At 44.6% G+C, this 11,751-nt stretch overlaps 1 pseudogene; it reads right to left on the bottom strand.

Moving 5' to 3' along the window:
• Positions 1–2,103: 2,103 nt before the first annotated feature.
• Positions 2,104–3,219, bottom strand: LOC101830803 (annotated as a pseudogene).
• Between the last annotated feature and the right edge of the window lie 8,532 nt (positions 3,220–11,751).

Genomic DNA, 11,751 nt, shown 5'->3' with positions numbered 1-11,751 from the left:
ATTTCTATGGTTTAAGGAGGACGTTGGTCAGCAATTGGAAAGTTCTCAACTGCATTAGGGCTTGGGAAACTGAATTTAATTTCACTCTGCAGGTAAAATGGAGTCTGAAGTAAAAACGGCAGTACTCAGACCAAGGCACTTTTGCCTGCTCCCTTCACTAGTAGTGACAATTTTAAGAAAAGAGGCCTTTTTGCCTATCCATAGAAATTAGAGTCTAAGAGGAGATATATAAAATCATGTGGTATACTAACAGAACAAATAAAAAAGAGTCAGGATGCTGGCAAAGAAGGTTTGAATGAGAGCTGTTAAAGTAGAAATTCCCAAGCCTAGGTACTTTGGGGTTTGGAACATTACACGTTATTTGTTTACAAGTTATTTTGTTTTAATTTTCTGACTTTCTCTGTTTATTCTCCCATGTCTCCTCCCACCCACCCCCACTTCACCTCTCTCCCAGATCCACTCCTGATCCACTTCCCTTCAAAAAAGAGTAGGTCTCCCAGGGATATCAGCCTAACACAGCATAACAAGACGCAGTAGGACTAAGCAGAGTCTACCATACTGTGACTAGACAAGCTAACTGGCTGGGAGGAAAGGGTCCCAAGAGCAGGCAAAAGAGTCAGAAGCAACCCCAGTCCCACTGTTAGGAGTCCCATACGAACCCCAAGTTAACCACAACATATATGCAGAGGACCTAGCACAGGCCAATGCAGGCTTCGCGATTGCTGCTTCAGTGTCTGTAAGTCCATATGAGCCCTACTTAGTTGATTCTGTGGGCCATGTTGTGGTATTCTCAGCCCTTCTGGTGCCTACAATCCTATTCCCCCTCTGCAGGGTTCCCCAAGCTCCTCCTAAGGTTTGGCTGGGTCTCTGCATCTGCTCTCATCAGTTGCTGGAGGAACTGGATTAAACACCGATCTACAAGTACAGCAGAATATATTTTTTTCTTCAGATTTTACAGATTTATTTTTTAAAAACAAAAGGTTAAAAACGTTCTTCATTTCCAACCATGTCTGGGGGTGTGGAAAAGGGGGCAGAGTAAGCTGAGAAAGTGCCCACCCCTCCCGGGAAGAGTGACTTCCCAGAGTTGGTAAGGACAGCAAGTCAGAGGTGGCCTGCCCTTCCTTGGGTAGCTGTTACTGCTATGTAAGTTTTACAAGCAAGTGTGCGAGTGGCAGGCCAAAGGCTGCGTCCACAGTGCCTCCAGCCAGTGTGAGAATGGGCAGGCAGATAAGTCATGGGAGGCTCGGGCTTTGGGCCACATGGTCTAGCCCCTGGAGCTTCCTTGTGTTGTCTGCCAGCTAGCAGGAAACACATCGGCAGTTTGGTGTTGAGGAGACCTTCCCAGAAACCTCTTGCTATCTGGAGGGAACCTCTAATCTCCAACTCTCAGGGTCTGCCCTTTATTCTATTCCCCAGCCTCAGGCTGAGTGGAGTCCAGGACAAAGCACTAAGAGGCTGTTTACTACAAACCACCCGGAGATGCCAGAGGGCAGCTCACGGCCTGTCAGTCCAGGCTCCCAGTCACACAGTCATACACACAGCGTTAAGGCGTCTGTGCCAGCAGGCACGGCTAAACCGGGCACAGCTTCTCCCTCTCCACCTGCAAAGGGTACAGGGGTAGAGCCCCTGGATGCTGTGGGAACAGGCTGAAGGGGGAGAAGCTGATAACGGAAGGTTAGCCGGGCCTGGAGAAAAGGGGGAAGGGGAGAGAAGGCAAGGGCTTTCAAGACCTCTGTCCAGGCCTGCTGGCTGCTCTTGGAAGTGACCCAACTCATGTTGGGAAGCCCTGACCATAAGTCCCCTGGAAAATGGGGGACAGAGAAAGGATTGGGGGGCTAGAAAATTGGGACTTTGGAGGAAGGCAGTCTGTCAGTGTTTACAAGCGCCACCTACCTCCACCCTGCCACAGAAATGGCCCCTGAGAGCCACTGAAGAGGCACAGAGACCTCCTCACAGTTGCACCCCTAGGGAGAGCCCCTTCCCTCCAACTGGCCCTATCCAGGGCTCTTCAGGAATGTCTGTGTGGCTCTGCTCCATCAGGAGGCGGCACCCACCTGGGGCTGGAACCCTGGCTGCCTGGTGGGGCAGCAGGCAGCAGAGACTCTAGTAGGAGTCCTCGAACATGCTGATGCGGGCATAGATCTTCAGGGCAGGCCCCAGCTTGAAGCTCATAGCATTCATCAGGTGGTCCTCTTGAGCAGCAGCAGGGCTTGCCCATCAAACTCCTGGGCACAGATAGCCTCTGCGATCTCCTGGCAACCTGGCAGAGAGCGGATGAATTCATAGACATCTTCTACATGCCACTTTGTGGCCTCACTTGGTAGGAAGTGGTGCCCCATGCCCACCAAGTCCCGCATGTGCATTTCAGGGAGCTCCAGATTCCTCTGGCCTTGTCGCTGTCCGGAGGAGGTGGATGAACTGTCTGAGATAGGTGACAAGGGTTCCTTGTAGCTTGAGTTATCTGAGCACGGGCTGGAGTCTTCCCGGCTGTGTTTCAGCTGCAAGGTAGCAGTAACTGAAAGGGCTACAGTGCCCGAGGGCTGCTTCTTGGAGTTCCTGGCAAGTGTGGGCATGCTAGCCTAGCTGGCCCGGCGGAGGTTGTGGGTTGGGGTCCTTGCGTTCTGCAGCTTGCTCCAGTCTGAGTGCAAGAGCCCCGCTCGTTTGGGGCATCCCACATTATACCTCTTTACACAAGTCATGGAACAGAAGCACTCGGAAAGTTTGAACTTGTAGGCAAAGTCCATCCTTCCACAGAACTCACACTTGAGTTTGGGGGGGAACCCTTCTCTTTGGATTCTTGCAGGTAGGGCTCCTCCATCTCTGAGTCAGTGGTGGTGGTATGATCCTGCTGGGGAAGCTTCTCAGGGAAGAACTCCTGTGCATACTTCTTGAGATTCCCGACCAGCAGGGACGAGCATCCCACTATTCTGGGGGACAGATGCTGGAGGCAGAGTTTCCGTTTCCTGAGGTCATGCAGCAGGGTGGGGTAGTGCTGAGGTTGGTCAGTGCTTGAACAATGCCCTGCACTGTCTCTGTCCGGTGTCCGGTCGGGCATGACTCGGTGTGGCCTAAGCAGCTCCTAGGCCCCATGCCATCTGGAGCATGCACAGGGGAGGGGGGCCGGAGAGTGAACCATGTCCTCTGCACCGGGAGCCTCTGAGCTGGGGCCCAGGGCTGCCGCTCGTCGCATCCGACTACAGGGCCCTGTGGCTTGGACATAGGTCGCAGGGAATGGGGCCGGACTGGGTAGTGGCCTTGCTGAGGCTAGCAGTCAAGGCCTGCTACACCGTGGAGACAGTGCAGCTCATCAGGGCTGGCTCCCGGGCCGCTTCCCCCCAGCAGAATATTTTTAGGAATAGTTTCATTGAATATTTTGTTTGTTTGTTTATTTATTTACTTATTTATTGTCAGTTGTGTTTGGTTCTTCTCTGGGTCTCTTAGCAATCTAGCTTTCAGTTGCTGGCCATCTGAGGAGGCTAGGGCATGGGTTCCAACTCATGGCTTGGGCCTCAAATTAGACCAGTCGTTGGTTTGCCATTCCCACAAGCTCTGAACCACTGTAGCCCCACCAAGTTTCGCAGACAGGACAGGTTTGGGTTCAAAGGTTTTGTGCCTGGGGTGGTTTCTCAGTCCCACCATTGGAAGCCTAGCTTGGCTAAGATGATAGCTGGTTCAGGCTCCATACTGGGCTACATGAGACCTATCTTAAACGAATGAACTAACAAAGAAAAAGAAGTGGAGGTTTCCAATTATAGGTGTTAAGGGAGTTATTAAAATGAGAAAAACTGGCAGCGATTTAAAAATAATATATAATTTATATGTAACCATTTCATCAATGTTGATCAATATACCATCAACATTTCTGTATCAAGATGACATATGTTATGTATGGTATGGATCTGATTTGTCTTTTCCAAAACTCTCTTTGAAGTTTTAACCCAATTGGGAGGTATTAAAAGGCTAGAACAATGACCCAACTATGGTATTTTAAAGATGAGGCCTCTGGAACATTGTGATTAGGTAAGATCATCAGGGGAAAGACGCTATGATTGACTACTAGCGACTTTGTGAGAAAAGAAAAAGACTTAAGGACACACACACACACACACACACACACACACACACACACACACACACTCCATATAGCCCCTATGTTGTCAACCAAAACCCTAATCCAAAACAAAGTCTGTAGTACTATACCTTAGCAATAGAAAATAGAAAATAGGCCAAGATGCTTATTAAGAAGGAAAAAATGTAGAGGCTAAATCCATTATATTTCATAGTTTTAAAAGCATGCAGTTCAGCTGACTGAAGGCATCCGCAGTCCAACCTGAGTACTCAAGATCCAGGCGGGGGAATAAACACGCAGTTCCGCCAGAGTACTCACGGCCGGGGCTGGCTGAAGGCATCCCATAGGCAGGTGTCATTACGATGAGCAGACATATGGTGGAGAAATGGGAAAAAAGACAAGTGGTCCAGTTCATGTGCTGTGGAAAGAAGCAGAACAAAAGAAGCAAAGGCAGTGAGGCGTGGGCTGATAGGAGAGGCCTGCTTGCCCCTGGGGCCACAGTGTCTTCCAGGCCCAGGCAGCTGCCAAGGGACGTGTCTGGGTCCATGGTGCTACCTCAGCCAGGGTCCGTGTTGCCACCAAAGGTCACATGATCCCTGGGGTTTGGGCCCCACCTTTGGCCATGTTGATATCGGGGAACTGTATTGCTGTAGGGGCCATGCTGATCTGAGCGACTTGTGCTGCTACCAGGGACCATGGTGTTAGCTGGTCAGGGCTGCTTCCAAGGCCATGTCTGGGTCTATGACCCTATAGCATCCAGGGTATGACTTGGTGTTGTGGTTCCCATTACTACTGAGGGTCATGTGGATGCAAGGGTCTGGTCAGCCACCTGAGACCATGTTGATGTCCAAAAGCCATGCTGCTACTAGGGATGTACTGCTCTGGGAAGTCTGTGCTGCTACTCAAGGTTGTGGTGATGTCCAGGCACAAGCTGCAACCAAAGGCTAGGGTGTGTGTTGATGTTCATGGCTTTGGTTACACCAAAGGTTGCACATATGCTGGGGGTCTGGGCCATCACTTAATGCCATGTTGGTATCTATGGTCCACGCTGAGGACATGCATATCTGTATGGCCTGCACTGCCAACAATTGAAATTAGGCCCGGGTTGCTCCTGAGGACCATGTCTGGGTTCGTGGCCCTATACCAGCCAGGGTCTGAGTTGATGTCCTTAGTTCCTGTTACCATTGAGGGACATGCAGATACCTGGAGACTGGTCAGCCACCAGAGACCATGGCAGTGCAGGCCACTCAGACACCAACATGGCCACAGATGCCATGGGCATCTGCGTGGACTTTGGTGTCAACATGGAGCACAGACATCAATGCAGAACCCCTGCTGGATTGGACCATGAACCTCATGCTGCCACTGGGACCATACTGATCTGGGTGGCTGCCATTGGAACCAGGGACATGATGATGTCCGGGCCTGAACTGCAGCCAAGGGCAATGCATGGGTCTGTGGTCCTGCTGCAACTGGAATCTCTGTTGATCTCCATGACCTGTGTTACCTCAAGGAGCCACAGGCACCATATGTGTTGAGATCTGAGGACCACACTGAGCTGGTACTGTTCCTTTGCTGGCCCTGAGAGAGCGGGCCCTGTTCCCCACTGGGCACTGCAGCAGGAGAGCTGTCCCACACTCAGGAAAGATGGTCCCACCACTCACTGTGAGCATGGGAGAGCAGGCTCCTATTGTAGGCAGAAATTTCTGTCCTGCTAGCCACTCCCAAGTACATACACAGAGGCTTAATATTAATTATAAATGCTCGGCCAATAGCTCAGGTTTATTATTAGCTAACCTTTACATTTTAAATTCAGCCATTTTTTAATCTCTGCTTTGCTACGTGGCTTGGTACCTTTTCTCAGTACAGCATTCCCATCTTGCTTCTCTCTGAATCTGCTGGCTAGTACAGACTCTGCCCACCTTCTTCCTAGAATCCTCCTAGTTTGGCTCTCCCACCCAATCTCTTCCTGCCCAGCTATAGGCCAGTCAGTTCTTTATTAACCAATGAGAGTAATACATTTTCACAGTATACATAAGGGTTATTTCACAGCACCCCAGAGCACGGGCATGACCCGCGGGAGTACATGAAGGGACTGACACTGTGGTAGCATAGCCGCAGGATCTCCATGATTTGAGAAAACAGCAGGATATCTGAAAGGAGTCTTGGTGAGGGTCCAGGAGGCAGAGGCCTTGAATCTGACAAGGACCATTTACAAAGCTGAGTGGACAAAGGGTATATTGAGCTACACACCACAACTCCAACAGCCACTATGTTGAACTAAGAGGTATTGGAGAGGCAGGAAAGAAAGGTGCAAAGTGGTTTTATTTGTTTGTTTTCTGGCTTTGTTATTGCATTTTTTTTTATTTGGGGGGTGATGTTACAGGGGTGAGAGCCAGATATGGATGGACTGGGAAATGAGAGAAATTGGTGGGGGGACATGATGTGAAATTCCCAAAGATCAATAAAAATGAGTTAAAAATACAATTCATGGAGAATACTTACCTCACAGCATCTTAAAAAGAAAGTGCTGGATTTAAACCGTATGATCAAAGAACCAGACACCTGTTGCTTGAATTTAGGCTCTACTATTATTAGTTATGGATCTCAAATAAATTATTTAGCTTCTCAATGTCTCGAAGGCCCTCAGAACAGGTTTCATGAATACTTTATCATGCATACATTAATTTTCTCTTATTAGAAACATTTGTGGACTAGAGATATGGATCCACAGCTAAGAGTGTTTCCAGTTCTTGCAGAGGCCTAAGTTTGGTTCCCAATACCCACATGACAACTCACTATAAATTCAGTAGCAGGGAATCCAATACCCTCTTCTGTCCTCTGTGTGTACCAGACACACAGACAGGCAAACACTCATACAAATGAAGTAAACGGTTAAAAGTCATAAAAACATTTTGCTATTTTATCTTTGTAGAGTAATTAGTTGAACTTTAGTATAGAAAGAATATTGATCCTGACAGAATTTTGATGATTAAGAAACTAAGTTCTGGAAATGATAATAACCTTATGTCAGTGCACAGTCCTAAAACACTATATGAAGATTTCTAGTCATCATTTGAAAAATCAATAAGAACGGTCAGTGATAAAATTGTTCAGTCCTGGCTATGGAAAGTGGTAGCATTAATCCCCTACTCCCTGTTTTGGGCAGGATAAATGAATCTTCCAGGGGCAGGAGGTGGCTCAGCAGGTAGAGACACCTGTTGCTGAACCTGGTGAGTGGAATTTGACCCCATAGACCCACATGGTAGAAAGAGAGAACTAACTCCCTCAAACTGTTCTCTGATTTCCACACATGCATCATCACATTCTTGCTAACAAAAACTAAGAAACTCACCTGGGACTTCTCTCTATATTCTAGTATCTCCCGCTTCAGCATTTCTAAAAGAATTTCAACATTCCCACAGAAGTACACCTAGTACTGTAAGAACCAGCGTATAAATCAGGGCTCTTTACTTATTCTCTACATGTGACTCTTTTTGCATGCGAAATTTCTATATGACCCCAGGAATATAATATACATTGTAGGTGTACAAATCAAAAATTTACTGATAATTTAGCAAAAGGAAGTTTATTTTAATAATTTTGTTATAAAATATTTTAGTATTAAAGGTTAAAGCAAATTAGTATAATAAATAATATAATACTTGTTTATTTCTATATAAAGAACTAAATCATGGGTTCTGCAAGAAGGCTCAGTGGGCATCTTGGGTGGGCATCTTCCACCAAACACGATGACCCAAGTTTGATCCTCAGGAACCATATGGTGAAAAGAACCACATGTTAAGAAGAGAGAACTAAATTTCTCAAGTTGTTCTCTGATCTCCGCAAATGTGCCTTGGTGTGAACTCACATAATATGAATCTATAAGATGCGCAAAAATTAAAGAAATCTTATTTTTATTAATCCTTAGCTGAGTATTTGACACTGCAGTACATAGAGGATCTTAAATATTACACACACACACACACATACACACACACACACACACACACACACACACACTTAATGATTTTTGGTGGGTTTTGTTCGTTCCTTGAGACAGTCTCATTGTGTAGCCCTGGCTGGCCTGGAACTCCTTATGTAGAGTGGTCTGGACTTGGACCTGCAACAACCACCCATTCTCTGTTTCCTGAGTGCTAAGATAAAGTCGTGTATCATCATACCCTGCTAGTTAATGATCTTATATAAAATTCAGCAACTCAAATAGAAAATTTTAATAATGAACATTCTCATACATGACAACCTAAAGATACAAAAATGAAATCTCTCTCTCTCTCTCTCTCTCTCTCTCTCTCTCTGTGTGTGTGTGTGTGTGTGTGTGTGTGAACTCATGTCCTCATGCTTGTGTTGCTGGCACTTACCCCTGAATAATCTCTCCAGCACTGGATGTAATAATTTGATACTTACATGCTTAAGAATGATAGTAGGAATGTATTAAATGCTTTTGTTTTCCATAATCAAGAAATTATATTTCTATAGCAGCAGAAATTTTTGTATGTCCAGAAAAATCATTGCAATTCAGGACATAAAGTTCAAATCTGGACTGAAGTATTTCCAGTAGTGTTAGCTGGCATTGCATAGCATGATGTCATACACAGTGCAAAGTACACATTTTATGTGGTCAGAACCAAGGAAGTAGTAAAGTCGCATAATGTGACATAGAACAGTATTGCCAGAAATACTTAGGATTTTAAATAATTAAGAGCCCCAGTTTTAGTTAATTTTGCTTGTTGCATGTTGAAGAGCCTTTGGCTCTTGGTAAATTTTTTTCGAGACACCTACATTCAATTATGCCACCTCATGTGGGGTCATGACCTACAGTTTAAGAAGCTACTCTATAAATGAAAATCCATTCACATTGAGGCTTTGGGAACTTAACTTCTTTGCTTAGTTGTCTCTTAGAGGATGATGAGGAGCCCCAGCATATCTTCCCCACAATTTCATGTCCTCCTTTAACATTCTTTATTTATCTTTTAAAAACCACTTTATCTAAATAAATGGCACCAACATGCACATTATTGTGGGGCATCCAATGGGGCATGTGCAACCTGCCAGTAGCCACCACTCCTAAATGAGTGACTCTCCCTCCACTTTCCACTGGAAGCCATCAACTGCCAATAGCTTCTCAGTTATGGGGGAACATCAGTAGCCCTTCTCACATGCGTGCTAGAAGTTTTAACTGGCTTGATCTAATTTCGGTCTGCTGAAAGTAACCACAAATACAGAAAGTTGAGGCGTGTAACAGGCATGCCGTGGTCAGAATGCAGTATTTCACAGTACTTCTCCCCATCCTCTGGGCTCTCACAATATTTCTGCTCCATCTTCTGTGATACTCCCTAAGCCTTTGTGGGGGGCACCTGTGTGCTTAGTCACTTATTCTCAGCACTTTGAGCAGTTACAAAGCTCCACATTAATTACTATGTGCTGCAGTAAGAACGTTCTCTAACCAGGGTTTCAGGCAGCACAGCTCAATAGATACCCATGTTACAGAGAAAGCGATGTGACATGACCATTCTGAAAAACAACATCCGTAGGTCCTTCACTTGTTTTCCCTACAGTTCTTAACTTATATCTCATCTGATCATGATAAAGATGTCACTACCATCTAAAAATGTTAGATAGTTAATTTTACAAATATGCATTTGGTAAAATAATGACTTTAAAATGAGAAATTTAGTTGCTAGTTTATTATACTTCAATAGTTTAAATAATTAAAGCAAGAAACTAGAGAACATAGCCTCTGCACTCTGAAACTCTGAGAAAATATTATTTTCCATATATAATTTTGTTGTACAGTGTAGCTATTTTATGTATTTTTATGTCAATAAAAACTTTGCATAACTTAGATAAAAGCTGTTGTCTTGGAAAATCCCTTTTTAGATGGCCTGTTAAATTGAGACTGTCAAAGAAAAGGAAAATGAATGCCTTTTGTGTTGCATAATAAAGAACATAACTACCTTTTGGAAGAAAGTGTTATCTCTCGAAAAGCTTTTCCTGTGAGCTAAGTATACTTTAGGGCATATTTTAGGAATGTTAACAAGCCAGGACTGCACATATATGTGTGTGATGTGTCACAGTGGAAGAACATGAGCTTTGATAGCCTGGGATTTGTACACTGACTTTACCACATGTATTCATTTAATAGTTTTCAGGTCTCTTCTGCATGGCAACCAAAATACTGGCAGATACTGGGTTGAACAATCCACATGTAGTTTAAGTTGGCATTATAGGAATTATTTATTAAATCACTTTTGTAACCAATGTTGACTGAAAGATTTAAGGACTAGAATTTTACATTAATGTAATTCAGCTTTGCCAAGTAGGCTGTGCCTTAAAAAGACACTACAGTAGACTTTGGCCAAATACCATAAAGGGTCTGGGACTATGTTTTTAAATGTCCGTTGCTTTCACTACAGATTTTTCTGTTGGGAACCATAAAAACCTCTCAGAAAAGACCTGCAGAACATTTTAGACTATAAAGAGATACTTAGGAAAATTCCCAGTGCGGAAATGTCAGGTTTATTTTTATGAGTAATGGCATTTTGGAGGTTTTAGCATATCCAGGCAGTAGCAACTAACAGCAATTCTGAATATGACAAGTTCTGATAGCTCAAAAATTTATCAGTGCACTCATATTCCCATTTGTCTTTTCCTCAAAGTTTATACACTATTTGACTTGTAATCACAAATGCAGATTTGGATTCTGCTAGCAATTCTCAGGGCACTGTGAATGAAATGAATTGAGATATCAGATCTGCATTGTATTATAGTCTTTTGGGGGAGGGGGTTCGATGCAGGGCTTTTCTGCGGCTTTGGAGGCTGTCCCGGAACTAACTCTTGTAGAGCATGCTGGTTTCGAACTTACAGAGACCTGCCTGCCTCTGCCTCCCAAGTGTTGGGATGAAAGGCATGCCCCACCAACGCCCGGCTTGTGTTATAGTTTTACCATTGCAATTCCATTTTGGGTTTCATCTTGATGAACTCCAAACAATGCTCTGTACAGCCCTTGAAGTCTTCTCCAATTCTCTTGTTCTGATTTTGTGTCCCTCGTATTTTGTATTCCTGGGATCCAAAAGGAATCTTCCAGAATTCTAGGCTTCTGTGTAGATAGATGGAAATCAAGGGGTAGGTGGACTATCAGAAGGATTTGGTTAGAAATTGAAGGCGATGGTCGTTTTCTCTGTCTTACACAGCCAGGTGGCAGTATTGCTTCTTGAAAAATAGTCATCAGAGATTTGTGGGCCTACAGTTAGGGATAGGGCTTGACCTTTCATGTTAGTTTTATTCTACGGAGATTTCTCTAGTCATGTCGCTGGAACAACAACACAAAAGAAGACAACAAAGACCTGATCCCTTACTTTTAAAATTAAGGTTTTATTTCTTTTTAAAGCACACTTCTCATACCCTGGAGGAAAAAGAAGTGCCCCAAAGAAAGGTCATATAAGCAAGAATTAAAGCATAGGTCCTTGTTTTCTTTCCAGTAGAAAGACTACCGATCTGGGAAACAATGGCAGTGCCTTTGCAAGAGAATCCTTGGAAACCAATTTGAAACCTATTGCAGAAGAATACAAAAAGCAATTTCATCTAATCCATGTGAGTGCAGGGTAATTAGTGAAATCCAGATTAATCAGAAACATGCTACCAGCAGGGCAATTTCACTA

The sequence above is a fragment of the Mesocricetus auratus genome, unplaced genomic scaffold, assembly GCF_017639785.1.
Source record: "Mesocricetus auratus isolate SY011 unplaced genomic scaffold, BCM_Maur_2.0 Super-Scaffold_100003, whole genome shotgun sequence".
NCBI classification, from domain to species: Eukaryota; Metazoa; Chordata; class Mammalia; order Rodentia; family Cricetidae; genus Mesocricetus; species Mesocricetus auratus.
This window is presented reverse-complemented; position numbering and strand designations above follow the sequence as displayed.